The sequence below is a fragment of the Chiloscyllium punctatum genome, chromosome 34 (genome assembly GCF_047496795.1).
Source record: "Chiloscyllium punctatum isolate Juve2018m chromosome 34, sChiPun1.3, whole genome shotgun sequence".
Lineage (NCBI taxonomy): Eukaryota > Metazoa > Chordata > Chondrichthyes > Orectolobiformes > Hemiscylliidae > Chiloscyllium > Chiloscyllium punctatum.
In genome coordinates, this window is record NC_092772.1 from 75,169,493 (window position 1) to 75,195,603 (window position 26,111).

Here is a 26,111-nt window from a genome sequence, read left to right on the forward strand (position 1 = left end):
AATTGACCTGTCAGAGAGTTGAGGTCTATGAAGAATTGGATATGAAAGAGGATTTGAGACCAATAGCAGATCAGTCATGATCTTAAAGAAGGGCAAGGCAGGCTTGGGGGGTGAACAACATGCCCCTGTTTCTGATGTTCTCCCATTCTGTTATTGGAAAGTTGGTGGGTGTTATTTTCATGAATGTTCTGTTATTGAATGTTGCGGACAGGGAGACCAGAGGATTTTGTGAGCCATCCCTGAGTGAGGTATGGGGGCTGTATTCACACTGAATCTGGGTCTACAACATGACCAACAAATGAAGCACAAGTTGCAGAGAGGGGAAGCTCTGTGAAGAGAGATGAGGGGTCTCTTTCGTACCCAGCCTGGGTTTTCCAATTACATTTCCCAATTCACTTCAAACCGTGTGGGACAGTACAGAGGGGCTGAAATGTCTCCTGTGTTTCTGTGCAACAGGTTATAGGAGTAAGTAACCTCCAACTGCTCCTGTCTAGCAGGTTTGAGGGGCTGAATGGAACACAGGAACATGGGACTGAGGAGCAGGAGTGGGTCATTAGATACTTTGAGGCATCTCCACCAGGCACTAAGATTGTGGCTGATCAGGTTGTGGTCTCAGCCCCACTTTCCTGTCTGTGTCCCATTGTGCATGACTCACTTCTCTGTCAAATATTTAACTAACGCAGCTTTCAATCAATGTGAACATAGAGACACGATAACCTTCCACTGAAAAGAATTCCGACTTGAAAAGTCCTTTCAGAATTATTCGTCATCCATCTTATCGAATCAGAGAGTCATGCAGAATGGAAACAGACCCATTAATCCAATCTGTTCTCTCCGATCAGATATCAAATCTGATTTAGTCCCATTTGCCAGCATTTGGCCAATATTCCTCCTTTGATTGTATCGGCCTTGACAACTTCCTCTGACTGCACTTTCTGTACACACACCACTCTCTGTGTGAAATATTTACCTTCAGGTCCCTTCTAAATCATTCGCCCTCTCCCCTCCAACCTCTGCCCTCTTGTTCTGGACTCCCCTATCCTTGGGAGCAGAACATGGCTGTTCAGAATATCCATGTCCCTGATGATTTTATAAACCTCTATAATGTTGCCTCTCAACCTCTCACACTCCAGGGGGAAACACCTCAACCTAATCAACCTCTCCCTAAAGCTCAAGCCTCCAGTCCTGGAACATTCGTGTAAGTCATTTCTGCAGAAAACCGAGTTGTACGCAGTATTCTTAAAGTGACCTCACCAACATCCTGTACAGATGTAACATACCACCACAACTCCTATACTCAATACTCTGACTGATTAAGGCAAATATGCCAAATGTGTTCAGCACCACTCTGTCTACGTGCGACTCACTGCTACAGGTAATCATGTACGTAAACATCAGAAAGTTAACATGATGGTAGTGCCAGCAGATAGGAGGACCAGTGATACATTAATCATTATTGAGATTAGATTGTGTTGGAAACATGAGCTTAACATGTCAGGAAGTGAAATCAAATCAATGGGTTCAGGGTAGTTAATACACAAAATAACAGATAGCCCGGAGTGATTTACAGACTGGAATCTAATGGAGGGGTTCGGGTGATTAATATACAGAATACCAGATACCCCGGAGTGAGTTACAATCTGGAATCTAATCTAGGGGTTGAGGGTGGTTTATGTACGAATAACAGATATTTCAGAGTGAGTTACAGCATAGAATCTAATCTCGGGTTTCAGAGTGGTTTATATGCGGAATAACAGGTAGCCCGCAGTGAGTTACAGCCTGGAATCTAATTGCAGGGTTCAGGGTGGTTTATATACAGAATAACAGATAGTCCAGAGTGAGTTACAGCCTGGAATCTAATCGAGGGATTCAGGGTGGTTTATTTGCAGAATAACAGATAGCCTGGAATGTGTTACAGGTTGGAACCTAGTCGAGGGGTTTAGCATGGTTTATGTACAGAATAACAGATGCCTTGGAGTTAGTTACAGCCTGGAATCTAATCGAGGGGTTCAGGGAGTTTTAGATACAGAATAACAGATAGTCCGGAGTGAGTTACAGGCTGGAATCTAATCGAGGAGTTCAGGGTCGTTTATATACAGAATAACAGAGAGCCCGGAGTGAGTTACAGCCTGGAATCTAATCGAGGGATATGTTCACCTTTTTATATGAAATAACTTGTAACTGGGAGTGAGTCACAAAGTGCACTATTGGCCAAGTGGTTTCAAATCTTGACTCACATAAACAGAATGCAGTCACAAACTACACAACTTTACTGACTCCCAACTTTCCTTGTTTGAGGACTATCCTCCTCTGTTTTCCCCTTTCACTGAAAGTATTAATATACCTTTTATACTGCACTGCCATTCTGGTTACAGTGCTACCTATCTCTCACTGTCTCATTTATCTTCAATCCTGTTGAAAGATACGTAAACCAAATAAAAACACAAAGTTCCAGAAAGAGCTTTGTTCAATTGCAGGTGCATTACTTTCTTTGATTTGTCGACAACACACAATTTGAACCCATAGAAGGTCAGTGTGGGATTTGAGAAACTCTTCACTTTGGGATGAGGCCTAGCCAGGCAGGCTTCTGATCCAAATCTGCAAATCTACAATTCAGTGACTAAGCTCTATCAGGTTTTGTATATTATGTTTCTTCATACATTAGGAGCTTGGAAAGTAAGGCAGACCTTACTGGAATGTCACATTGTCTCTCCGCATTCACTGTAAAAAGGTTCTGGGATTTACATTTTAACCACCTTCAGAGAGCTGTCTCCATTTCCTATCTCTGCTGGCATCAATGAATGGAAATGACTTTTGACACATTGCCCCCTCTCCCTTGCTGAAAGTATTCCGGACACAAATCAGTCAGGCAGTCATTTTAGATTTGTCCACAGCCACCATTTTATATCAGCAAAACGATGACATTGAGTTTATAAATAAGGAAAAGCAAGAGAGACTGGCAACATCAATACAGTTCGAAAATACATAAAACGATTCACTAGAGAGGAAGAAAAGGACAACCAACTCCGATTCCTAGACGTGAAGGTACAGAGAACACCGAACGGAGAATTCACCAAGTCCTAAACTATGAAAGCAACCACCCAAACACACACAAACGAAGTTGCATCAGGACACTATTCAAAAGGACCACAACACACTGCAGCACACCAGAACTACAAAAAGAGGAAGAGGAACACCTATACAAAGTATTCACCAAAAACGGATACCCTCGCAATTTCATCAACAGATGCCTAAGGGAGAGACAACGGAACGAGGACATGCCGCAACCCAAAGGACTAGCCACACTACCATACATCAGGAGCATTTCTGAACTGACAGCCAGACTACTGCGACCACTAGGACTCATAACAGCACACAAACCAACAGCCATTCTCAGACAACAACTCACCAGAACAAAGGACCCGATACCCAACATGAGCAAAACTACTGTAGTGTACAAAATCCTATGCAAGGACTGCACAAAACACTACATCGGACAAACAGGAAGACAGTTAACGATCCGTATACATAAACACCAACTAGCCACAAAACGACACGACCAGCTATCCTTAGTAGCCACACACACAGACGACAAGCAACATGAATTCGACTGGGACAACACTACCATTATAGGGCAAGCCAAACAGAGAACAGCCAGGGAATTCCTAGAGGCATGGCACTCATCCACAGACTCTATCAACAAACACATCGACCTGGATCCAATATACCGGCCACTGCAGCGGACAGCTGGAACTGACAACCGGAAGCGGCAGAGACAGGCCCCTTTAAATGCCGGAGGAAACAGCACAGAAGCGCTTCACAAGAGGCTCCCAAGCACTGAGGATGTCACCTAGACAGGGGACGAAACGTTTGTAAGACAAATTCCCAGCTCAGCGAACAGAACCACAACAACATAAAACATTGAACACGCACACAAAATCACACGTAAACGTGCATACACAGACACACAGAATCACACACAGAGAGATACAGACTCCTTCCAGAAGCTGTCTCCATTTCCTACCTTACAATGGAATTCATGTTATAATGATGCATTCATGCAGGACAAGAAACAGCTTTTGAGACTTTCCCCATTGTGACAGGAATTCAGCCCCAATCTGAAACTTGGAGATATGTAACAGGACAGAAATGTACAGCAGCTTTCTGTGTTCCTGCTCCCAATGTAACATTTGACCATTTAGTTTATCTTGTCTTCGGTCTAACATCCAACAAGGATCACTACACAGATCCAATAACAGATCCCCAGGAGTGAGTTCCAGACTGGAATCTAATTGAGGGGTTTAGGGTTTACATACAGCATATGAGATACCCAGGAGTGAGGGACCGACTGGAATCTAATCGAGGGGTTCAGGGTGGTTTACATACAGAATAACAGATAACAAGTCGTGAGTCACAAAATCGCAGAGTTATACAGTCATAGAGATGTACATCATGGAAACAGACCCTTTGGTCCAACCCGTCTATGCAGACCAGATATCGTAACCTACTCTAGTCTCTTTTTCAAGCACTTGGCCCATCTCCCTCCAAACCTTCCCATTCATATACCCATCGAGCTGAATTTTAAATGTTGCAATTGTACTACCCTCCACCACTTCCTCTGACAGTTCATTCCATTCATGTACCACACCCTGAGTGAACAAGTTGCCCCTTAGGTCTCTTCCATATCTTTCCCCTCTCACACTAAACCTATGCCCTCTAGTTCTGGACTCCCCCACCCCAAGGAAAACACTTTGTCTATTTATCCTATCCATGCCCGTCATGATTTTATAAACCTTGATAAAGTCACCCCTCAGCCTCTGATGCTCCAGGGAAAACAGCCCCAGCCTGTTCAGCCTCTCCCTGTGGCTCAAATCCTCCAACCCTGGCAACCTCCTTGTAAATCTTTTCTGAACCCTTCCAAATTTCACAACACCCTTCCGATAGGAAGGAGACCAGAATTGCATGCCATATTCCAACAGTGGCCTAACCCATGTCCAGTCCAGCCACAACATGACCTCTCAATGCCTATACTCAAAACACTGACCAATAAAGGAAAGTAAACCAAACGCTGCCTTCATTATCTTATCCACCTGCCACTCTACTCTCACGGAGCTACGAACCTGCACTTCAAAGTCTCTTTGTTCAGCAACTCTCCCTCGGACCTGACCATTAAGTGTATAAATCCTGCTCAAATTTGCTTTCCCAAAATGCAGCGCCTCGTGTTTATCGAAGTGGAATAGAATTGAAGGTTTTGGGGTGGTTTTGAAACATGCCAGTCACACATACATGGAAGTGAGTTACACGTTGGAATCTAATCGAGAGGGTTCTGGGTGATTCATATAATCCCGACAGTGGGGAAACAAGCCCTTCAGCCCAACAAGACCACACTGACCCACAGAAGAAAAACCCATCCAGACCCATTTCCCCACATTTACCCCTGACTAATGCACCTAACATACACATCCCTGAATACCATGGGCAATTTTAACAGATGAATGGTAAACCGTTTGTGTATTGCCATAATATAATCAATATTACACACACACACACACACACACACACACACACACACACACACACACACACACACACTCCAATTTTAACTTGAAAGAACGTCGTCCAGATATTCTTGGAACTCACGACAAAGGAAAAATTGCAAGATTGTTCAAAACAGTATTCTGCTTCTGAAGATATTGTAGTCACACAGCTGCTAGCAATGGGATTTCATCCTGGGAGAATTGAATTTGGCTGAATTCCCTTTGCTTTAGGCAGTGAGTAGATTCCAATGAATTCTGGTCAGGGAGCACCCAAAGGGTAGCACGATGGTTAGCACTGCTGCCTCATAACACCAGGGACTTTGGTTCGACTCTAGCCTGGGTGTGTGGAGTTTGTACGTTCTCCCCGTGTCTGTGTGAGCTTCTAGTAGGTGCTCCAGTTTCCTACCACAGCTCAAAGTGTGTAGGTTAGGTTGATTGGTCATGCTAAATTGTCTGTAGTGATCAAGGATTTCTAGGTTCGGTGCATTAGTCAGGGGTAAATGTAGGGGAATTTTTTGGGAAGGTTAGTATGGACTTGTTGGGCCGAAGGACCTGTTTCAACACTGCAGGGATTCCATAAAAATAAGAAAGGTAACGATGAGTTTAGAGTATTTTTTTAGCTCGCAGACATTGCTGTGATGAGGAACATTGAAGGAGAGAGAGTGCAATAGGCCATTCCTTCTCAGGCAGATTACATTTTCTCCCTCTCTGAGCTGAATCACACAGTAATGTCATCTTCTCCCCAAAACTGGACCATGAGAGATCTCCTTGTACATTGTCCAAACTTCCTTGTACATTGTCCAAACGATGTCTCCATCACATTCCCTGTTCCATGTAGGTGCATCATTGCTGCTGTCATGTACAGAGACAGACCCGTAGCAGAAAATGATCTTGGTCGATTTGAAGATATGTTTATATATCCCTGCGTCATTAAAAATTAAAATTGTTTAAGTTATTCAGAATACTTGTGTTAAACTGAATGCATTTTTAAAAGAAATACAGAAATTGCTGGAAAAGCTCGGCAGGTCTGTCAGCATCCAGATGTCTTTTACATGCTGTAGTTGTACCATCCTCCACCACTTCCTCTGGCAGCTCATTCCATAAGCACACCACCCTCTGTGTGAAATGGTGCCTTTTCGGCCGCATCAAAACCTTTTCCCTCTCAATTTCCACCAATGTCCTCTAGTTTTGGACGCCCCAAACCTGGGGAAAAACCCCTGACTACTCACCTTATCTATGGCCATTTTGATTTTATAAACCTTTACTGCTGCGAAATGTGACCCCAATCAACACGAATGGCTGTACTTTCAGTCATCCTGGGCCTAAATTCTGAAATGCAATATTGACACCTCTTCCTTCTCCATCAAGTCACAATTCTAAATCCATTTTAAACAGTTTGTTCAGATGTATCCTGAAACACTTCTGTGGGCTTTACACCGAGACCTTTGTGCCCAGAGAAAGGGACACTAGCATCACTCGACAATACCCATAAAGCTGGAACAGTATTCTCCTGTGTGTTTGTTCATCAGACTGTTCTGTCATGCTGGGACATACCTCTGCAACAGGTAGGATTTGAATCCGGGCCTTCTAGTCCAGAGCTAGGAACACTCCCACACAAGTTCAGGAATTGAAATCAAATCCAGAGCTCTGGCTCAGAGACAGGGAAACTACCCACCACACTATCATACCCAGATTTTGGGCCATATTTTAGTGCCCACTTTCAGTTCAGTGTGGATTTATTATAATCAGGTTATCATTGCTATAAACATCTTTAATCACTATTATCTGTAGTCTGCAATATTAAGGAAAGAAATCCTGCAGACACACTCTGCCCAATGAAGAGTCTCAAACAGATATTTATTACTGAACACCAGAGACGAAGGTAGAGCTTAATTTCTGGTCCCAAAACACCGATCACTCTTACCCACCTCTAACGTGCGACTGCCCTCTTCCTAAAACCATGAAGTGACACCAGGCCGCTGATTACTGTCCAGCCTCTCCTCCCCACTGACTGTGTCTGTAATCTGTCCCTCCTCCCCCTAACCACACAAGACAACCCAAGCTCAGGGTCTTTGTGACAATCAAGGCTGGAGTGTGCAGGCCTCCTGGACAGGGATGGGCGTTTTAAAATTGAAGGGGGAGGGGGATATGGCAGTAATATCACTCACTGGGCTGAGGGGTGGCAGATGGAGTTTAGTTTGGATTAATGCGAGGCATTGGATTTGGTAAATCAAACAAGAACAGGACCTATACAATTAAAAGTAGGGTCTTTGGCAGTGCTGTAGAACAGAGACCTAGGCCGTCAGGTATAATTCTTTAAAATTTTCATCTCATATAGATAGTGCGGTTAAGAAGGTGTTTAACACACTTGTCTTCATTGGTCAGACCTTTGAGTATCGGAATTGGGACGTCAAATCTTGTGGTTGTTCAGGACATTAGTGAGACCTCTTCTGGAATACTGTGTCCAGTCTGGTCATCCTGCCCGCTCATTCCATAGGCATACCTCCCTCTGGGTGAAAAAGCTGCCCCTTAGGTCACTTTTAAATGTTTCCCCTCTCACCTTAAGTCTATGTCCTCTAGTTTTGGACTCCCTGTGCCCTAAGAAAATACCTTGACTCTTCACTTTAATATTACTGACCTTGATATTATTAAACTGGAGAGGGTTCAGAAGAGTTTAACCTGGATGTTGCTGGGAAAGGAGGGATTGAGCTATAAGGAGAGGCTGTATAGGCTGGGATTTTTTCACTGAAGAATATGAAATTAAGCGGTAACTTTACAGAGGTTTATAAATTATTGAGGGGTACAGATAAGCCGAAGGGCTGATGTCTTTTCCCTAGAGTTGGGGATTCAAAACTGAGGGATATTTTAAGGTGCGAGGAAAAAGATTTACAAAAGTCAGGAGAGGTAATTTTGTAAGACAGAATCTGGCTTGTGCGTGGAATGAACTTCCAGATGAAGTGGTGAAAGCAGGAACAGTTACAACGTTTAAAGGACATTTAGATCAGTCCATGGATAATACATCAGTTTGGATGGTGCTGTGAGCAGCTGCCCTCTCCCTCCCCCTCTCTGAGTGTATCCCTGTTGGTTTTCACCCTCTGCAAATGCCTGTGCAGTGGCGTGGGGAGGCCAGCAGAGGGTGGCATTGCATCACTTTAGGCACCACAGAGACTGGCAGACCTGCCCCACACAGAGACACACAGATACACACAGCAATTGTTAGGACACAACAGTGAGCTCATCTGGTAATATAAACTAAACATAAAGAAATGCTCAATTTGTCTTGTAAACTGTTAAAATATGAGTGACAGAAAACTCCCAAATTCCACTGTTTAAACAAAAATATCAATTTATTTTTTAACTCTGAAAGTGAACATTTTTCATCAACTATTCACAACTCTGAGACCCCATTTCTCTAAACTGCTTATTTCCCCATTCCAACTCTACAGTAATTACATAAACGTAATTTCAAAACCACACAGCAGCTGTTGTTTCATCTGACCTCACACCAAGATCCTTTTTTCCCATCTTTCCTGGGAAGACTGGCTCATGTTACAGGATGCTATCGAAGTGTCTACATTTCAGCATTCTGCAACCTGGGAACACATCCTTCCATGACACTGTGTCTCAGTCTGCCCATCTTTGTCTATACACCAAACCCGTCCCATGTGGTGATATTTAATATGATTCCCCCGCCGTGTCTCTGTGGCAGTGATGTTCACACCCACAGCACCCCCTTGTCAGGGCACAATGGAGAGTTCGAGCTGTAAATGGGAGGGAGCTGCACATCCTGTCACTTCCAGCCCGGGCTGCAAGTTTCCCCACACTGGGCAGGAACCTCACACAGTGTTACTGAGGAATGCACTGGGGTGGTATACACAGTCCTACATGCTGGGAGGGTAACTGCTCCTGGGTTACAGATCAATGCACTGGGGTGGTATACACAGTCCTACATGCTGGGAGGGTAACTGCTCCTGGGTTACAGATTAATGCACTGGGGTGGGGTACACACCTCTACACGCTGGGAGGGTAACTGCTCCTGGGTTACAGATTTATGCAATGCGGAGGTGTGCATAATCCTACATTCTGGGAGGGGAGCTGCTCCTGGTTTACAGATGAATCCATGGGTGATCACTGCACAGGTCGCTGTGCTGGTCAGACTATCTAGTTGAGGTTTATAGATAATACAATGATGTGGTTTGTGCAGCTCCCAATGCTGGATGGATATTTGTTTCAGGTTTAGACATTAGTGTCCTGTTCTGTTCTGCACAGCTCTCAGTGCTGGACAGATATCTTGTCCGGGGTTATAGATCAATGCACTGCTGTGGTCTGCACAGCTCCCCATGCTGGTCAGATAGCCGGTTGCTGAAGAAGGGCTTATGCCTGAAACGTCGATTCTCCTGTTCCTTGGCTGCTGCCTGACCTGCTGCGCTTTTCCAGCAACACATTTTCAGCTCTGGACAGATATCTAGTCTGGGCTTATAGATCAATGCACTGCTGTGGTCTGCATTGCTTACCATGCTGAATACTTGCTGGAGGAACACCGCCATCCAGGCAACATCAGGAGGTATAGAATTTGATGTTTCAGGTGTAGCCCTCCTTCAGGACTCTTACAGAATGGTTCCACCTCCTGATGCTGTCAGCATTGCTGTGTTCTCCCACCTTCCTGCCTGTCTACTTTGGACTCCAGCGTCTGCAGCTTTTCTCTCTCTATCACAGCTTCCCAAACTGGACAGATGTCTAGCCTGCGTTTGAAGATAAGTGCCCTGACATGATCTGTGTGCAGTGTTCCACTCTGGACAGATTGCTGGATTGTATTGACCAGTGTAATGGATGAATCTGGACAGATTGTTGAGTTGGACTGAGCAGGACACTGGCCTGGTCTGTGCAGTGTTCCACAGTGAACAGATATCTCCTCTGGGTGTATGGTGTCTGGGCTGGTTCTGTGAGGTGGATTGAGAATGTGGCATATCTCACCATTTCAGCTGGTCTCGCAATGCCTTTAGTTCCCATTCCTGTGATTGGACGCTCCGTCTCTCATCCCATTTATGTTACAGTGTGTCCAGGCACAGGACATCATGTGGGTGGGGTGGGTAGGGGGAAAGGTCATGGACAGGTCAAGGGGTTACCCGGAACGTTCTGTCCCCAACATTCTATAACTGACATTCCCCGGAACGTTCTGTCCCCAACATTCTATAACTGACATTCCCGGAACATTCTGTCCCCGACATTCTATAACTGACATTCCCCGGAACGTTCTGTCCCCGACATTCTATAACTGACATTCCCCGGAACGTTCTGTCCCCGACATTCTATAACTGACATTCCCCGGAACGTTCTGTCCCCGACATTCTATAACTGACATTCCCCGGAACGTTCTGTCCCCGACATTCTATAACTGACATTCCCCGGAACGTTCTGTCCCCGACATTCTATAACTGACATTCCCCGGAACGTTCTGTCCCTGACATTCTATAACTGACATTCCCCGGAACGTTCTGTCCCTGACATTCAATTCTGACATTACCCGGAACGTTCTGTCCCTGACATTGTTTGTGAACGGCCGGACGTCAGTGAATTGAACAAACGATAAGATCCCGAGGGAAGAGATCCCGTTCCAGGGAGAAGGAGACACTGTTCCGAAGGCCCCTCAGGCAGTTAAAGGGGTGAATACGTTTTCCCTCCGTTTACATTTCTCCACGACACAGGATCGACCACAATTTAGACCAAAATACAGAAATTCCCAAACTCCGTTTGTCTTCAGGAAACTGGGAGAGAATCCTTCAGGACAGCAACGTTTCCACCCTCCGTATTAGGAACTGGGAAGGAGTGACCTGTGTCTGCTCTCGAGTGATCGAGTGTGTGGGAATGTTCCAGAAACCACCTGTCCTTATGGATGTGTCTCTGTGTGTTTGGGGAGGGAGGGTTTCTTGTGGTTTATGTCACATTTTTGTCAGTAATTCCGACCTTCCCATTTGTTATTCCAGCTCCAATTATTAATACATCCCTGAATACAGGGACACATTTGAAAATCTCACTGGGTCCTCGATCAAACGGGTCCCTTTGCCTCCAGGCTGATGGATAATGGGTTTGTTTTCCTTCCTCACAGTTAACGTAGTGACCATCTACGTCCTGCTTTATAAAGATTGTGGATTGTCTCCATGTGTCAGACGTTACCTGGGGGCCATGGCAGCGGCGGATCTCCTGGTCATTATCCTCGACCTGATCCTGAGACACATTCCCATTGTTTATTGGGAACAGTTTTATTTCCTGATGGACTCCGTCCCCGTGTGTAATATCCACGCCGTCCTGCTTTATGCAGCCACTGACTGCTCTGTCTGGTTCACCGTCACTTTCACCTTTGATCGGTTTGTGGCCATTTGTTGCCGGAAGCTGAAAAGTAAATATTGCAGAGAGAAAACGGCGGCTGTGGTTCTGGGAGCAGTGACTGTGCTGAGCTGTTTAAAGAACATTTCCTGGTATTTTATGCTCGAGGCTCGGTATTCGCTGGTGAACGCCCCCTGGTTTTGTGATGTAACAGACGCTGTTCTATCCTCCATTGTCTGGGTCACAATCGAGTTCCTCCACCACATTCTAACCCCGTGTGTCCCATTTCTCCTGATTCTGCTGCTCAATGTTCTCACCGTCAGACACATTTTAGTGACCAGCAGAGCCCGCAGGAGACTCCGCGCTCACACCAATGGGGACGCTCAGTCTGACACTGAAATGAGAAACCGAAAAAAATCCATCATTTTACTGTTTGTGATCTCGGCCAATTTCATCCTGTTATGGTCAACGTTAATGCTGTATTCTATATGGAGCCGGATGTGGTATTTTGGCTATGGGTCTGTGTATCTCGATGACTTTGTGCAGGAATTGGGCTTCATGCTGCAGCTCCTCAGTTGCTGCACAAACACCGCGATTTATGCCGTGACCCAGACTAAGTTTAGGCAGCAGCTGAAGAATGTGCTGAAATATCCCTTCACCCAAATCCATCCATCCATCAAATTCCCTCATTAATCAATCCATCCGGGATTTTCTCATTTCAGTTCAGTGTTTCAGCGATGGAGCAGCCTGTCGCTATGGTAACAGACTGAGGGTAGCGCTGGTTTGTCCATCCTTATCCCACAGGGGGGTTACAGGGAAACATTTCAATGTTTCTCACAACTCAGGGGCCAGTGAGAAAAGGCACCATCCCACTGACTGTATCCATCACTTCCATTTGTAACCAATAAAAATGTTGATTAAAGCGTGCCGAGCAGCAGAGTGACCGATGTTGTTGTGTGTCTGTGTTGGAGAAGCTGAGCTGGAGAGAGACAGACTCAGCCCCAAGTCCTGGTCCTCAGGGAAGGGGAGGGCACCGCGCCCTGAGCTCAGGAGCTGGGTTTAACTCCCTGTGTCCCCCCCCCCCAATCCAACCTGGACTCCCCATTTCCTCTCCCCTACCCTTTCTCCTCATTGCTCTCCCTCTCTATCTCTGCATACTCTTTCCTTCTCATCACCTCTCCTTTTCACTCTCACTCATTCCCCCGTCTCTATCACACCACACCCCCAACCCCGGTTTCTCCACCTGCCTCCCCTCTTCCCTCTCTCCCTCCCTGAGAGAGAGAGAGAGAGAGAGAGAGGAGATAGGGATGGAGTTAAGAGAGGGAACGAGAGAGGGGCAAACAGAGGGGGCAAGACAGGGAGGGAGATGGCAGCAAGAGAAAGAGAGAGAGACAGAGGCGAGAATGAGAGAGAGAGGGAGGAGAGAAAGGGAGATGAGGCGACAGTGATTCGAGAGAATGTGAAAGAGCAGGGAGACACAGGGTTGGGGGGGACGAGAGACAGGGGGGTGAGAGAGAGGGGCAAGAGAGAGAGAGGAGGTGGGCGAGAGAGAGAGGGGGACGGACTAAAGGGGTGGGAGAAACGGGGGGTGCGAGAGAGAGGAGAGCCGATAGAGGGGAGGCCGAGAGAGGGGGGGGTGAGAGAGAGGAGGCAAGAGAGACAGGGGTTCGAGGAGGGGGGGGCGAGAGAGAGGGGGCGAGAGAGAGGGGGGCGAGAGAGACAGAGGGGTGAGAGAGAGAGGGGGGCGATGAGAGACTGGAGGTGATGAAAGAGACTGGGGACAAGAGAGAGACCGGGGCGACAAGAGAAACCAGGGCCGTGAGAGACCGGGGGTGGGGGTGGGGGCGAGAGAGACCGAGGGTGAGAGAGAGGGGGTGACGAGAGAGAGAGGCAGTGAGAGAGAGAGAGGCGGTGAGAGAGAGAGGGGGGCAAGGGGGGGTGCGAAAGAAAAGGGGCCGAGAGAGGGGGGCAAGAGAGGGAGGGGGTGCGAGAGAGAGAGGGGGCCGACTGAGTGAGGGGGGGCGAGACAGAGGGGGACGAGAGAGAGATTGGGGGCGACGAGAGAAACCGGGGACATGTGAGACCGGGGGCGAGACAGACCGGGGGTGACGAGAGAAACCAGGAACATGAGAGACTAGGGGGGTGAGAGCAACCAGGGGTGAGACGGAGGGGGTGATGAGAGACTGGAGGTGACGAGAGAGACCAGGGGTGATGAGAGAGAGAAGGGGGTGAGAGAGACCGGGGCTGGCGAGAGACGCAGTGGGGGGGGGGGGCGAGAGCGCGAGGGGGGTGGGGTGAGACAGACGCGGGGGGGGGGAGGTGAGAGAGACGGGGGCGAGAGAGAGACCGGGGGCGAGAGAGAGACAGGGTGTGATAGAGACCGGGGGCAAGTGAGACAGGAGCCGACGAGACAGACCAGGGGCAAGACAGACCGGGGCGAGAGAGACCGGGGACGAGAGAGAACGGGGCAGAGAGAGAGAGACCGGGGGAAACAAGAGAGACCAGGGGGCAAGAGAGACCAGGGGGCAAGAGAGAGACCGGGGGCGAGAGAGAGACCGGGGGCGAGAGAGAGACCGGGGGTGAGAGAGAGACCGGGGGAGGGCGAGAGAGAGGGGTTGACGTGAGAGACCGGGGGCAAGAGAGACTGGAGGCAAGTGAGACTGGGCGTGAATGAGACCAGGAATGACGAGAGACTGGTGGAGAGAGAGACCGGGGGTGATGAGGGATACCGGGGTTGACGAGAGAGATCGGGGGGTGAGAGAGACTGAGGGGGGCGAGAGAGACCGGGGGGTGAGAGAGACCGGGGCGATAGACCGAGGGGAGAGAGAGACGAGGGGGGATGAGTGACCGAGGGCGAGAGAGACCGGGCGTCGAGAGAGACCGGGGGGAGGCGAGCGAGAACAGAGGCAAGAGAGAGATGGGGGGGGGGGTGCAACGAGAGGCCAGGGAGGGTGAGAGAGATCAGGGGTGAGTGACGCAGGGGGGCGAGAGAGACCACGGGGCAATGAGAGAGACTGAGGCGAGAGGAACCGAAGGGTGAGAGAGAGACCGGGTGCAAGAGAGAACAGAGGCAAGAGAGACTGGGGGTGGGGGGGGGGGTGCGGTGAGAGAGATGGTGGTGGGGGGAGGGTGAGAGAGTCCGGGGGCGAGAGAGAACAGGGGCGAGAGAGACCGGGGTGGAGGGGGGTGATAGAGACGGTAGGGGGGAGGGTGAGAGAGTCCGGGGTCAAGTGAGACCAGGGTCGAGAGAGAACAGGGACAAGAGAGACCCAGGGGGTGAGAGAGATCGAGGGGAGAGAGAGATCCGGAGAGATGAGAAACCAGATGTGAGAGAGACCGGGGCGATGAGAGACTGGGGAGAGTTAGAGACCAGGGGGTGAGAGAGATCGGGGAGAGTTAGAGACCAGTGGGTGAGAGAGACTGGGGAGAGTTAGAGACCAGGGGGTGAGAGAGACTGGGGAGAGTTAGAGACGAGGGGCGAGAGAGACTGGGGAGAGTTAGAGACCAGGGGGTGAGAGAGACTGGGGAGAGTTAGAGACGAGGGGCGAGAGAGACTGGGGAGAGTTAGAGACCGGGGGCGAGAGAGACCGGGGAGAGTTAGAGACCGGGGGGTGAGAGAGACTGGGGAGAGTTAGAGACCAGGGGGTGAGAGAGATCGGGGAGAGTTAGAGACCAGTGGGTGAGAGAGACTGGGGAGAGTTAGAGACCAGGGGGTGAGAGAGACTGGGGAGAGTTAGAGACGAGGGGCGAGAGAGACTGGGGAGAGTTAGAGACCGGGGGCGAGAGAGACCGGGGAGAGTTAGAGACCGGGGGCGAGAGAGAGACTGGGGAGAGTTAGAGACCGGGGTGATGAGAGACCGGGGAGAGTTAGAGACCAGGGGGCGAGAGAGAGACTGGGGAGAGATAGAGACCAGGGGGCGAGAGAGACCGGGGAGAGTTAGAGACGAGGGGCGAGAGAGACTGGGGAGAGTTAGAGACGAGGGGCGAGAGAGACCGGGGAGAGTTAGAGACCGGGGGGGTGAGAGAGACTGGGGAGAGTTAGAGACGAGGGGCGAGAGAGACTGGGGAGAATTAGAGACGGGGGGCGAGAGAGACCGGGAAGAGTTAGAGACAGGGGGCGAGAGAGACCGGGGAGAGTTAGAGACCGGGGGTGAGAGAGACTGGGGAGAGTTAGAGACCAGGGGGTGAGAGAGACTGGGGAGAGTTAGAGACCGGGGGCGAGAGAGACTGGGGAGAGTTAGAGACCGGGGGCGACAGAGACCGGGGAGAGTTAGAGACCAGGGGGTGAGAGAGATTGGGGAGAGTTAGTGACCAGGGGGTGAGAAAGACCGGGGAGAGTTAGAGACCGGGGGGTGAGAAAGACCGGGGAGAGTTAGAGACAGGGGGTGTGAGAGACCGGGGAGAGTTAGAGACCAGGGGGTGAGAGAGATTGGGGAGAGTTAGAGACCGGGGACAAGAGAGACCGGGGAGAGTTAGAGACCAGGGGGTGAGAGAGACTGGGGAGAGTTAGAGACCGGGGGGTGAGAGAGACCGGGGAGAGTTAGAGACCGGGGGGTGAGAGAGACCGGGGAGAGTTAGAGACCAGGGGGTGAGAGAGACTGGGGAGAGGTAGAGACCGAGGGGTGAGAGAGATTGGGGAGAGTTAGAGACCGGGGGGTGAGAGAGACCGGGGAGAGTTAGAGACCGGGGGCGAGAGAGACCGGGGAGAGTTAGAGACAGGTGGTGAGAGAGACCGGGGAGAGTTAGAGACCGGGGGCGAGAGAGACCGGGGAGAGTTAGAGACAGGTGGTGAGAGAGATTGGGGAGAGTTAGAGACCGGGGGCGAGAGAGACCGGGGAGAGTTAGAGACTGAGGGCGAGAGAGACCGGGGAGAATTAGAGATGGGGGGCGAGAGAGACCGGGGAGAGTTAGAGACCGGGGGGTGAGAGAGACCGGGAAGAGTTAGAGACCAGGGGGTGAGAGAGACCGGGGAGAGTTAGAGACCGAGGGGTGAGAGAGACCGGGGAGAGTTAGAGACCGGGGGGTGAGAGAGACCGGGGAGAGTTAGAGACCGAGGGGTGAGAGAGATTGGGGAGAGTTAGAGACCGGGGGGTGAGAGAGACCGGGGAGAGTTAGAGACCGGGGGCGAGAGAGACCGGGGAGAGTTAGAGACCGGGGGGTGAGAGAGATTGGGGAGAGTTAGAGACCGGGGGGTGAGAGAGACCGGGGAGAGTTAGAGACTGAGGGCGAGAGAGACCGGGGAGAATTAGAGACCAGGGGAGAGAGAGACCGGGGAGAGTTAGAGACCGGGGGGTGAGAGAGACCGGGGAGAGTTAGAGACTGAGGGCGAGAGAGACCGGGGAGAGTTAGAGACCGGAGGGTGAGAGAGAGACCGGGGAGAGTTAGAGACCGGGGGGTGAGAGAGACCGGGGAGAGTTAGAGACTGGGGGCGAGAGAGACCGGGGAGAGTTAGAGACCGCAGGGTGAGAGAGACTGCGGAGAGTTAGAGACTGAGGGCGAGAGAGACTGGGGAGAGTTAGAGACGGGGTGGTGTGAGAGACTGGGGAGAGTTAGAGACCGGAGGGGAGAGAGAGACCGGGGAGAGTTAGAGACTGAGGGCGAGAGAGACTGCGGAGAGTTAGAGACCAGGGGGTGAGAGAGACTGGGGAGAGTCAGAGACTGAGGGCGAGAGAGACTGCGGAGAGTTAGAGACCAAGGGGTGAGAGAGACCGGGGAGAGTTAGAGACCGAGGGGTGAGAGAGATTGGGGAGAGTCAGAGACCAGGGGGTGAGAGAGACCGGGGAGAGTTAGAGACCAGGGGGTGAGAGAGACTGCGGAGAGTTAGAGACCAGGGGGTGAGAGAGACTGGGGAGAGTCAGAGACCGTGGGGTGAGAGAGACCGGGGAGAGTCAGAGACCGGGGGTGAGAGAGACCGGGGAGAGTCAGAGACCGGGGGTGAGAGAGACCGGGGAGAGTTAGAGACCAGGGGGTGAGAGAGACCGGGGAGAGTCAGAGACCGGGGGGTGAGAGAGACCGGGGAGAGTTAGAGACAGGGGGTGTGAGAGACCGGGGGCGTGAGAGACCGGGGGTGTGAGAGACAGGGGGTGTGAGAGACCGGGGGTGTGAGAGAGACCGGGGGCGTGAGAGACCGTTGGTGTGAGAGACCGGGGGCGAGAGAGAGACCGGGGGTGTGAGAGACCGGGGGTGAGAGAGAGACCGGGGGTGTGAGAGAGACCGGGGGCGTGAGAGACCGGGGGTGTGAGAGACCGGGGGTGTGAGAGACCGGGGGCGAGAGAGAGACCGGGGGCGTGAGAGACCGTTGGTGTGAGAGACCGGGGGCGAGAGAGAGACCGGGGGTGTGAGAGACCGGGGGTGTGAGAGACCGGGTGTGTGAGAGACCGGGGGCGAGAGAGAGACCGGGGGCGTGAGAGACCGTTGGTGTGAGAGACCGGGGGCGAGAGAGAGACCGGGGGTGTGAGAGACCGGGGGTGTGAGAGACCGGGTGTGTGAGAGACCGGTGGTGTGAGAGAGAGACCGGGGGTGAGAGAGACCGGGGGTGTGAGAGAGGGGGGGTGAGAGAGACCGGGGGTGTGAGAGACCGGGGGCGAGAGAGAGACCGGTGGTGTGAGAGACCGGGGGTGTGAGAGACCGGGGGCGTGAGAGACCGGGGGCGTGAGAGACCGGGGACGTGAGAGACCAAGGGCGTGAGAGACCGGGGGTGTGAGAGACCGGGGGTGTGAGAGACCGGGGGCGAGAGAGACCGGGGGCGAGAGAGACCGGGGGCGAGAGCGACCGGGGGCGTGAGAGACCGGGGGCGTGAGAGACCCGGGGTGTGAGAGACCGGGGGTGTGAGAGACCGGGGGTGTGAGAGACCGGGGGCGAGAGAGACCGGGGGCGAGAGAGACCGGGGGCGAGAGAGACCGGGGGCGAGAGCGACCGGGGGCGTGAGAGACCGGGGGCGTGAGAGATCGGGGGTGAGAGAGACCGGGGGCGAGAGAGACCAAGGGCGTGAGAGACAGGGGGCGAGAGAGACCGGTGGTGTGAGAGACCGGGGGTGTGAGAGACCGGGGGCGTGAGAGACCGGGGGCGTGAGACCGGGGGCGAGAGAGACCGGGGGTGTGAGAGACCGGGGGTGTGAGAGACTGGGGGTGTGAGAGAGACAGGGGGTGTGAGAGACCGGGGGTGTGAGAGACAGGGGGCGTGAGAGACCGGGGGCGAGAGAGACCGGGGGTGAGAGAGACAGGGGGTGTGAGAGACCGGGTGTGTGAGAGACAGGGGGTGTGAGAGACAGGGGGTGTGAGAGACCGGGGGCGAGAGAGACCGGGGGCGTGAGAGACCGGGGGTGTGAGAGACAGGGGGTGTGAGAGAGACAGGGGGTGTGAGAGACCGGGGGTGTGAGAGACCGGGGGTGAGAGAGACCGGGGGTGTGAGAGACCGGGGGTGAGAGAGACAGGGGGTGTGAGAGACCGGGTGTGTGAGAGACAGGGGGTGTGAGAGACCGGGGGCGTGAGAGACCGGGGGCGTGAGAGACCGGGGGTGTGAGAGACAGGGGGTGTGAGAGACCGGGGGTGTGAGAGACTGGGGGTGTGAGAGACAGGGGGTGAGAGAGACCGGTTGTGAGAGAGACAGGGGGTGTGAGAGACCGGGGGCGAGAGAGACCGGGGGTGTGAGAGACAGGGGGTGTGAGAGACCGGGGGTGTGAGAGACAGGGGGTGTGAGAGACAGGGGGTGTGAGAGACCGGGGGTGAGAGAGACCGTGGGTGAGAGAGACCGGGGGTGTGAGAGACCGGGGGCGAGAGAGACCGGGGGTGTGAGAGACCGGGGGTGAGAGAGACCGGGGGTGAGAGAGACCGGGGTGTGAGAGACCGGGGGTGTGAGAGACCGGGGGTGTGAGAGACCGTGGGCGAGAGAGACCGGGGGCGAGAGAGACCGGGGGTGTGAGAGACCGGGGGTGTGAGAGACCGGGGCGAGAGAGACCGGGGGTGTGAGAGACCGGGGGTGTGAGAGATCGGGGTGGTGGGGATGAGAGAGATTGGGGGTGGGAGAGACTGGGGGTGACAAGACAGACTGGGGGTGATGAGAGAGGCTGGGGGTGGAGAGAAAGACCGGGTCGAGAGATACCGGGGGAGAGAGACCGGGGTTGACGAGATCTGGGTGCCTGAGAGACCGGGGACAAGAGAGAGACCAGGGGTGATGAGAGAAGGGTTGACAAGAGAGACTGTTGGTGACAAGATAGACCGGGAGCGAGAGTGAGAGTGAGACCGTGGTGAGAAGGAGACTGGGGGCGAGAGAGAGGGGGTGACAAGACAGACCGGGTACAAGAGAGACTGGGGTTGAAGAGAGACTGGGGGCAACGAGAGACCGGGGGCAACGAGAGAGATCAGGGGCAAGAGAGACTGGGGCGATGAGAGACCGGGGGCAACAAAAAAGACCGGGGGGCAAGAGAGACCGGGGGAAATGAGAGAGCGGGGACGATGAGAGACAGGGAGCGAGAGAGAGACTGGGGGACGAGAGAGAGACCAGGGGCGAGAAAGAGAGAGTCCCAGGGCAGCAAGAGAGACCGGGTGCGAGAGAGACCAGGGGCAAGAGTGAGACCGGTGGGGTGGGATGAGAGAGAGACCGGGGGCACGAGAGAGAGAGAGTCAAGGGGTGAGAGTGACTGGGGCGAGAGAGGGGTTCACAAGAGAGACCGGGGCGATGAGATAAACCGGGTGCGAGAGAGAGACTGTAGCAAGAGAGAGAGAGACCGGGGCGATAAAGACCAGGAATGATAGAGACCGGGGGTGAGAGAGCGACCGGGGGGGGGGGGGGGGTGGTGGGGTGGGGGAAGAGACCAAGGGCGAGAGAGAGGGGTTCACGAGAGAGACTGGGGCAACAAGACAGAACGGGGGCAAGAGAGAGACCGTAGCGAGAGAGAGAGAGAGACTGGGGGCGATAGAGACCCGTGGCAAGAGAGAGATCGGGGGCAAGAGGAACCGGGGCGAGAGAGATCAGGTGTGACCAGAGCCCGGGTGCAATGACAGACCGAGAGCGATGAGAGACGGGGTTGAGAGACCAGTGGCAATGAGAGACAGGGAGTGAGAGAGACCAGGGGTGAGACAGAGACCGGGGGAGATAAGAGAGACCAGGGATGAAGAGAGAGACTGGGTCGAGAGAGAGGGGTTAATGAGAGAGACTGAGGGTGAGAGAGAAACCGGGGGCAAAGGGGACCGCGGGTGAGAGAGAGGGGTTCACAAGAGAGACCGCGGTGACAAGTCAGACCGGGTGCGGGAGTGAGAGACTGGGGAGGCAAGAGAGAGACCAGGGACGATCAAGATCAGGGACGAGAGAGACCCGGGGAGATAAGAGAAACCGGGGATGATGAGAGAGACTGGGGGCGAGAGAGAGGGGGGTTGACGAGAGAGACCAGGGGCGAGAGACAGAGACAGGGCAAAGAAAGACCGGGGGCAGCGAGAGAGACCGGGGGCAAGACAGACCGGAGATAAGACAGACCGGGGGGCGAGAGAGAGACCGCGGGTGAGAGAGAGCGGGGGCGAGAGAGAGGGGTCCACAAGAGAGACTGGGGCAACAAGTCAGACAGGGGACAAGGGAGAGACCGTGGCGAGAGAGAGAGAGACCGGGGGGCGATAGAGACCAGTGGCAAGAGAGAGACCGGCGGTGGGGGGGGGTGGGGTGCGAGAGAGAGACTGGGGCAGATAAGAGTGACGGGGGTGATGCGAGAGACCGGGGGCGAGAGAGAGAGAGACAGAGGGGGGGGGGTGAGAGAGAGAGAGACAGGGGGGCGAGAGAGAGAGAGAGAGAAGGGGAGGGGAAGCAAGAGAGGGACCGGGGGAGATTAGAGAGACCGGGGGTGACGAGAGACCAGGGGGCGACAAGAGAGACTGGGGGGGTGAGAGAGACTGGGGGGGGCCGAGCGAGACCGGGGAAGCGAGAGAGACCGGGGGCGAGAGAGACTGGGGGGGTGAGAGAGACCCGGGGGTGACAAGAGACCGAGGGTGAGAGAGACCGGGGGCGAGAGAGAGAAACCGGGGGCGAGAGAGAGAGACCAGGGGCGAGAGACTGGGGCAGGCAAGAGAGACCAGGGGAGGCGAGAGAGACCGGGGGTGGGGGGGGGCAAAAGATACTGGGGGCAAGAGAGATTGGGGTGGAGAGAGACCCGGGGGTGACGAGAGACCAGGGACAACGAGAGAGACCGGGGGCGAGAGAGACAGGGGACGAGAGTGAGACCGGGGGCGAGAAAGACACCGGGGGCGAGAAAGAGAGATCGGGGGTGAAGTGAGACCGGGGGCGAGAGAGAGGGGTTGTCAAGAGAGACCGGGACGACAAGACAGACTGGGGGTGAGAGAGAGAGACGGGGGTGGCGGCGAGAGAGAGAGAGACGGGGAGAGGTGCGAGAGAGAGACAGAGGGGCAAGAGAGAGACCGGGGGTAAGAGAAAGACCAGGGGCGGCGAGAGAGACCGGGGGCAAGAAAGACCGGGTTGAGAGACTGTGTGTGACGAGAGAGCGGGTCGATGAGAGACTGAGGGCGATGAGACACCAGGGGGTGAGAGGTGACAGAGACCAAGGATGAGAGAGACCGGCGGTGAGAGAGACTGAGGGGGACAGAGAGCGGGGGCGAGAGAGAGGGTGACAGAGAGCGGGGGACGAGAGAGATCAAGGGAGAAGGGAGACAGGAGGCAAGACATCGGGGGTGACAAGAGACCGGGGGCAAAAAGAGAGACTTGGGGCAAGAGAGACCGGGAGTGAGAGAGACCGGGGGCGAGAGGGACCGGGGGCGAGAGGGACCGGGGTAGGGGGATGGGGGTGTGAGACAGACCGGAGCGACAAGAGACCATAGGCAAAGAGAGAGAACTGGGGCGAGAGAGACCGGGGGCGACGAGGGAGACCAGTGAGGAGAGAAACAGGGGGTGACAAGAGATCGGGGGCAACGAGAGAGAACGGGGTCGAGAGAGACCGGGGGTGACGAGAGACGGGGGTGACGGGAGATACCGTGGGCGAGAGACCCGGAGCAAGGGACTGGGGATGATGAGAAACCGGGGCCGATTAGAGACCGGGGTGGGGGGGGGAGAGAGGCTAGGGTGAGAGAGACCGGGGTGGGGGGGGGGGTTGACAAGAGACCGGGGGCGAGAGACACCAGGGGCGCCTGAGAGAGAGACTGGAGCGAGAGAGACCATGGGGCGAGAGAGACCGAGGGACGAGAGAGATCAGAGGCGAGAGAGCCCAGGGGTGATGAAAGACCCGGAGGTGCCAAGAGAGACTGGGGCGCGAGAGACCAGGACTGATGAGAGACCGGGGGCGAGAGAGACCGGGGGCAAGAGAGACCAGTGGGGCAGAGAGAGACCGGGGCCAACGAGAGACCAGTGGGGCAGAGAGACCGGCGACGAGAGAACCTGGGGCGACGAGAGAGACCAGGGGGGAGAGGGACCTGAGGGGCGAGAGGCCGTGGGGCGAGAGACTGGGGGTGAGAGACATTGGGGGCGAGAGAGAGAGACCGGGGGGAGAGAGACCAGAGGGGCGAGAGGCCGTGGGGCGAGAGACTGGGGGTGAGAGACATTGGGGGCGAGAGAGACAGGGGGCGAGAGAGACCGGTGGTGTGAGAGACCGGGGGTGAGAGAGAGACAGGGGGGCGAGAGAGACCGGGGGTGAGAGAGACCGGGGGTGAGAGAGACTGGGGGCGAGAGAGACAGGGGGCGAGAGAGACCGGTGGTGTGAGAGACCGGGGGTGAGAGAGAGACAGGGGGGCGAGAGAGACCGGGGGCGAGAGAGACCGGGGGGTGAGAGAGAGACAGGGGGGCGAGAGAGACCGGGGGCGAGAGAGACCGGGGGCGAGAGAGACCAGGACTAAAGAGACCGGGGGCGAGAGAGACGAGGGGGCGAGAGAGAGACTGGGGGTGAGAGAGAGGGCTTGACGAGAGAGACGGGGGGCGAGAGAGAGAGACGGGGGTGGCGGCGAGAGAGAGAGACGGGGAGAGATGCGAGAGAGAGACAGAGGGGCAAGAGAGAGACCGGGGGTAAGAGAAAGACCAGGGGCGGCGAGAGAGACCGGGGGCAAGAAAGACCGGGCTGAGAGACTGTGTGTGACGAGAGAGCGGGTCGATGAGAGACTGAGGGCGATGAGACACCAGGGGGTGAGAGGTGACAGAGACCAAGGATGAGAGAGACCGGCGGTGAGAGAGACTGAGGGGGACAGAGAGCGGGGGCGAGAGAGAGGGTGACAGAGAGCGGGGGACGAGAGAGATCAAGGGAGAAGGGAGACAGGGGGCAAGACATCGGGGGTGACAAGAGACCGGGGGCAAAAAGAGAGACTTGGGGCAAGAGAGACCGGGAGTGAGAGAGACCGGGGGCAAGAGGGACCGGGGTAGGGGGATGGGGGTGTGAGAGAGACCGGAGCGACAAGAGACCATAGGCAAAGAGAGAGAACTGGGGCGAGAGAGACCGGGGGCAACGAGGGAGACCAGTGAGGAGAGAAACCGGGGGATGACAAGAGTTCGGGGGCAATGAGAGAGAACGGGGTCGAGAGAGACCCAGAGCAAGAGACCGGGGATGATGAGAGACCGGGGCCGTTTAGAGACCAGGTGGTGGGGGGGGGTGGTGGTGGTGGTAAATGACACCGGGGGTGAGAGAGACCGGGGGGGGTTGACAAGAGACGGGGGCAAGAGAGACCGGGGGACGAGGGAGACGGGGGCCGCCTGAGAGACCAGGAGTGAGTGAGACCAGAGGCGAGAGAGCCCAGGGGTGACAAGAGACCCGGGGGTGCCAAGAGAGACCGGGGCTGACGGGAGAGACTGGAGGTGACGAAAGACCCGGGGGTGACGAGAGAGACTTGGGGCGAGAGAGACCGGGGGTGCGAGAGAGAGAGAGACTGGGAGCGAGAGAGACATGGGGTGAAGAGAGAGACAGGGGGTGAAGAGAGAGACGGGGGGCGACGAGACAGATCGGGGGCGACGAGAGAGACCGGGGGCGACGAGAGAGACCGTGGCGAAAGAGAGACGGGGGCGAGAGAGACACCGGGGGCGGTGAGAGAGAACGGGCGCGAGAAAGATCAGGAGTGAGAGACCGGGGTTGACGAGAGATCAGGGGCGATGAGAGTCCGGGGGGTAGAGAGAATGGGGGCGAGAGAGTCCGAGGGCGATGAGAGAGGCTGGGAGTGATAAGGGAGACCGGGGGTGTGAGAGAAACTGGGGACGAGAGAGACAGGGGGGTGCCTGAGAGAGCGGGGGTGTGAGAGACCGGAGGGTGTGAGAGAATGGGGGCGAGAGAGTCCGAGGGCGATGAGAGAGGCTGGGAGTGATAACGGAGACCGGGGGTGTGAGAGAAACTGGGGACGAGAGAGACAGGGGGGTGCCTGAGAGAGCGGGGGTGTGAGAGACCGGAGGCGAGATAGACCAGGAGTGACGAGAGACAAGGGGGTGCTGAGAGCAACCGGGGCGCAAGAGAACGGGGGTGATGAGAGACCGGGGGCGAGAGAGACCGCGGGCGTGAGACCGGCAATGACGAGAAACCGAGGGGGCGAAAGAGAGGGGTTGACAAGAGAGACTGGGGCGACGAGACAGACTGGGAGCGTGAGTGAGACCGTGGCGAGATGGTGACCGGGGTGAGAGACCGGGGATGACGAGCGATCGGGGGCAACGAGAGACTGGGGGCGACAGTAGAGACCGGGGGCGAGAGAAAGTGGGGTCAAGAGAGACCAAGGGCGAGAGAGAGACCGGGAGCGAGAGAGGCCGGGGAGAGAGAGAGGCCTGGTGTGAGAGAGACAGTGAGAGACAAGACAGACCGGGGGCGAGAGAGACTGTGGGCGAGAGAGACCGGGGGCAAGACACTGTGGGTGACGAGAGACCGGGGGGCGACAAGAGAGACCAGGGGGGGTGAGAGAGACTGGGGGGGGCCGAGCGAGACCGGGGAAGCGAGAGAGACCGGGGGCGAGAGAGACTGGGGGGTGAGAGAGACCCGGGGGTGACAAGAGACCGGGGGTGAGAGAGACCGGGGACGAGAGAGAGAAACCGGGGGCGGGAGAGAGAGACCAGGGGCGAGAGACTGGGGCAGGCAAGAGAGACCAGGGGAGGCGAGAGAGACCGGGGGTGGGGGGGGTAAAAGATACTGGGGGCAAGAGAGATTGGGGTGGAGAGAGACCCGGGGGTGACGAGAGACCAGGGACAACGAGAGAGACCGGGGGCGAGAGAGACAGGGGACGAGAGTGAGACCGGGGGCGAGAAAGAGAGATCAGGGGTGAAGTGAGACCGGGGGCGAGAGAGAGTCCGGGGCCAAGAGAG

The 26,111-nt window shown here is 54.7% G+C and overlaps 1 long non-coding RNA gene across 1 annotated transcript in view; it reads right to left on the reverse strand.

Annotated features, from left to right (window-relative positions):
* Nucleotides 1-5,298: 5,298 nt before the first annotated feature.
* Nucleotides 5,299-26,111, reverse strand: part of LOC140459039 (uncharacterized) — a 113,409-nt gene continuing 92,596 nt past the window's right edge. The window contains exons 2-3 of the long non-coding RNA XR_011953834.1: nt 11,712-11,927; nt 5,299-6,459 (exon numbers count right to left, since the gene is read on the reverse strand). This is a non-coding gene — a long non-coding RNA (uncharacterized lncRNA). The remainder of the gene's footprint in view (nt 6,460-11,711; nt 11,928-26,111) is intronic.